Here is a 4,896-nt window from a genome sequence, read left to right as displayed (position 1 = left end):
GGTTATGGAGTGATCACCAAAACCACAACCTCATGAAATGTCCAGTGGACATATTGAATCTTCTTTTCCCCAATGAATCTGCTTTCCTGTATCTTGGTCATTTTTCAAGAATTTCCCTGAAATGACTCTCACAGTATGAGCTCTGAATGATGTCCTCTGTCACTGAGGAGTAGAGCACCTTTGTAGCTTGCTAAAAGCCCTGGATTCCATCGCACTATTTCCCCCTTCCCAGAGTAGGGAACGAGATGAGTGCTGTCTTTTGAAAAAATCCAATGCTTCTCCAATCATTGTTATCCCATGTGAACCATTAACTTCCCTGCAAAATGCAGGCTCCTCTCCTGCAAGTGTGTCAGAGTGAAATGACTTTCTCACATTTGACCCCATTCTTCCATTTTTATCTTTATTAAATCATCTATGAACAAATAGTAGTCATAGTTTTTTTGGAAGGAACTCAGATTAAATGCATTCTGTCTTTCCTCATCCTTATCTCCTTATGTACCTAAATATCTTTCTTCTTTCCTCCATCATTGCACCTACTCTTCAGCTTTTCAAAAAGAACCTCTTACACTGTGTTCTTGATCATCGTATTTGAGGTTCTGTTTATGAATCCTTCCTAATATGTAGTTCTTTCCCAATTCAGAACACTTTCAAATAATATTTCTTTGTTCTTATTCTTTATTCTTACACCTTGTCAAGAAGCATGTTCTGAAATGAAATCAAAATATTTGCCTTCCATTCATCTGGTTTTTGTCCTCAGCTATCATCACATTGCTCTTCACTGAGCATTCTTGAAATAGAAGTCCATTACCTTAGTTCTCTTAATGTGGTTTAATGACCATGAACATTCTAAACACCTTAGAATGTATTGGAAATGCAGAATCAAAGACCTTCTGAATTGCAATGTGTATTTTGAACCTCATCTCCAACAAATAACTCATAGAACTGGAGAAATCTGGCCTATAGGAGTCCAACACTGAATCCTCTACCTTAATTTCATATTTTGAATCGAGCCTCAATCTCCTCTGTACCCTGTCCCCCAAATCGAAGCTGTATAAAGATTCAATATGTCCACTGGACATTTCATGAGGTTGTGGTTTTGGTGATCACTCCATAACCAAGTCTGCTCTAATCCCCATTCTCACATCCTGTGGAGTATCTACTGTCGTTGGAAATAGCAGCATTGTATATGTTGTCAAATTATGTATATGGCTGTGGGAACATATAAGTTTATGTTTATTTGTGGTAAACTCAAGGTAGCTCTGGATGACCTAGTATTTCATTCCTTAATGCCATTCTCACCAGTAGGAAGAAAAGTGGGAAAAAATAGCACTGTATTTCAGACTAGGTTTGGTACTGGAAACTCATATATTCTCCTCACAATTTTCATATGCTGCTCTCCCTCTTTCTAATGTATGACCTGAATTTTCCCCTTCAGAGTGCACATCTGGTTCTTTTTTATCCATTTACTCCCTGCACTCTGCTTTGCTCATTCTTCATTCCACTTTCTACTTTTCTCTTCAGTATTTCCCAACATTGCTCTTATCAGGTTTTGAAATAGAATTAATAGTTTGGATCATCTGATTACACTCTGAATTTTACCTGTCACTAAAACATGAGAAGATATATCCCTATTACCTTTCCCTTTTGGTCCAAGTATTTAGTACGTTCATATCCTCAATTACTCAAATATATTTACTGCTTAGAATTTTTAAAAAATATTTTGTCCAACAAACATTTTAAAAATATGTGGCTCTTACCTTCCACAATATGCTTTTCCATTTGAATTGCATCCCAAGAAAAATGATCAAAGCACTTTGGTGAACAAATCTCATAGATGCGCTGTTAAAATTAATGTCAGTATTGAGTTGCAGAGTCTTAATTACTATTTAAATGCAGACAGCTAAATTTCCACTTTTAAAATCAATAAGAATAAATACTAGACAAGTACATGCTTAAAACTTAAACATTTGAAAAGAATTTTGTATATCCTCTACAATTAAGCTTAACTTTCAATGTTATGGCTACTGACTCTAAAACAAGAATGCAAAGACAGAAGAAAACATTCACTGACAACATACTAAATGATGTGTATAACTTCACAAAGATATAACATCTCTACACCTAACCATACTCAATATTTTCTACCAAAAATAAGAGAATATTTAAAATATTCTTAGAAATACACCTGATGTTAGACAGCTTTAAACATTTGAAACATTTTAAAGACAAAGTATTTTGTGTTAACACTAATATTTGTTTGATAAGACAATTTGAATTATTGTATGCCGAGCAGAAATGGAGCATTCTCATGTTTGCTTCATTTTAGCTAATCAAAGACTTCAGAAATGTTAATATCTTTTGGGAAAATTTTTACTGAGAGGAAAAATCATTTAACAAAGTACCAAAATAGTAAGAAAAACGTTCCTTTATTTTACCTGTATATAACAGCGAACATTATGGGGGAGAGTATGCAGCAATCTCCAGTTAGGAAAGAGCTAAGGAAAAGTGTACCAAGGGAGAAAAATGGGAGTGCATAAGCACACTGTGCTTGTCAGCTGCTCCCTAGATTTGACACAGTTCAACTGGTGTGTGGCTGTATGTTGAGGTGATGCTATAAAACACTGCTGTATAACTATAGAGAGCCAGACACCAGATGAAACCCAGAAGTACTGGGTTCTATAAAAGAATTTACCAAAGAATCAGACTGCATGAGTGTCAGAACAAAACTGGTTAGGGTGAAGAGGGAAAGCTGCCCTCCAGGAGGCCCAGTGAGGGAATCCTAGCCATTTCAACAAAAGCTCATGCCACTCAAGTTAAATGAATGGTTTTCAGCAAGAAGGGACCTGGATTCAGCCTGACAAGTCAAGGGAGCACAGGTGCACTGAAGACTTTTCCCTGCAGTTTCAGAGTGCCTGGCCAGGACCCATCTTCATTAGGGCTCTTATTTTCTTGGTTTTAGTCATGAGAGATCAGAAAAGCCAGGCATTTGATTTCAGAGTTCCAAAACCCACTGTGACCTGACTTCTCTAGGCTGGAAGACACCCACAAAAAGAGTGTGGCTGAGTCAACAGAAGTTAAGACACAATGAAATATTTGAACCATGAGATGTGACCACACTTAAACATGAATACATTCAATGGCCACTGCTGTTACATTTGTTCATAATTTCAACCAGTTATTAATTACTCTCATATTTGATCATAACTCATTGATCATTTAAGGAGGATAGCCAAATGGAAGCACAAACAAAAAAATTCTCCTTAATTCCAAGGATGAAATTGATCTATGATCTACCATGAATTCTGAAATTATTTGAAGATTCATAACCAGTTTGAATATTTTTAGAACTATGAAATAATTGATGATCTTCCCATTCTAACTTTGCTTTGAAAGGTAATTTCATTTGACCTATTCTTCATTAAGAAAGCAATGATAAATATAGGAAGTCAGAAACTTGAATTTAAATGTCTACATACCTTTGACTGCTGGTGTTCAGTACCATCAAGAGTATCTTGCCCTTCCTTTGGTGTCACATCTAAATGTGGTTCGGCTGATGAAAGTATAGATTTGCTTACATGGCATAGAACAATTATAAAGATGGGTCCTCTAGCATAATAAAGATAAGTATATCTAACAATAATTTATTTATATTTTCCCATATCTGTATTTACATTAAGCTTAACTGTTAGCTGAATATTTACTTTTAAATTTATATTGCCACTGTGTGTGAGTGGGTGTGCTCCTGGAAATGAACCCATGGACTTGTGCATGTATTGCAATATTCTGCCACTGAGTTTCATCCCTAGGTCTTTAATAGTATTTTGAGACACTGTCACTCAGCATTCCCAGGATGGCTTGAAAGCTGCAATCCTCCTGCCTCAGCCCCTCACATAGCTGGGATTACAGATGTGCTTCACTGCACCCAGTTATTATTGACTTCTCTAGGAAATACTGAAACTAATCCAAAACTTTAAAAACCTCTTGGGGAGCTACTACAAGTCACCAGGTTCAATGCACACAAGCATGTCCAAGATTTACCACTCAAACAAATGGAAAGTCCTCAGAAACAAAATTTTAAAATCCCATAGAAATATGACAATTCACACTGTTTACTAGGCTCTGCCTCAGAAGAGGAATTTTGAAACAGCCCCTCTTCAGTACTAGTAATTTCCAACATGACTGATAGCATTACACCTTTATCAATTATACCCATTTCCTCACATCTGAAATGTTTTTGTCTTCTATTCTGATAGATTTCTTTTCTTCTTTTATGACTCAGACCTTTTATGAAGTCTTGCTTAATTATGTCTTTCTCTGCTGACATAGGGTGGTGTTTGTTTTATTTTTGTTTTTATATCTATTACACTTTAATGAAGACTGAATAAACAATAAAGTATTTAAGATTTACATTTAAGATTAAAGAGTCCAACAGTTTCATTTCTCCTTAATCAAAAGAATCACTATTATCCTTTGTGCATATTTGATTACATGACCTCTGTAACTCTCTCTATATCATGTACACAAAAAGAATGAGACGCAAAACAACAACTGTACAGGCACCTGCTTTCTACCTCAGAGACTAGAGCAGGGAAGATACAGGTGGAAGCTCATTTCCTTTCACACTGGCTATACCCACCACCCTGAATACAGAGGCTCAAGCTAGGAATAGACAACGCCACCTACTGGAAGCAAGGAAAACAGTGTTCTGAGAGACTTTTTTTTTTCTTTCTTTCTCTCTTTTCTTCTCTCTCTTCCACAACTTCAGCATATGTGAAACCAAGAACTGTGCATGAACAACCGAATTACCAAAGTAATATAATATAGAGGAATTGCATATACCCCACCTTCCCCCCATTTTTTTTCTTTATTTCTATCTTACTTTCCTTTTCCTTCTCT

The sequence above is a fragment of the Marmota marmota genome, unplaced genomic scaffold, assembly GCF_001458135.2.
Source record: "Marmota marmota marmota unplaced genomic scaffold, marMar, whole genome shotgun sequence".
NCBI classification, from domain to species: domain Eukaryota; kingdom Metazoa; phylum Chordata; class Mammalia; order Rodentia; family Sciuridae; genus Marmota; species Marmota marmota.
This window is presented reverse-complemented; position numbering follows the sequence as displayed.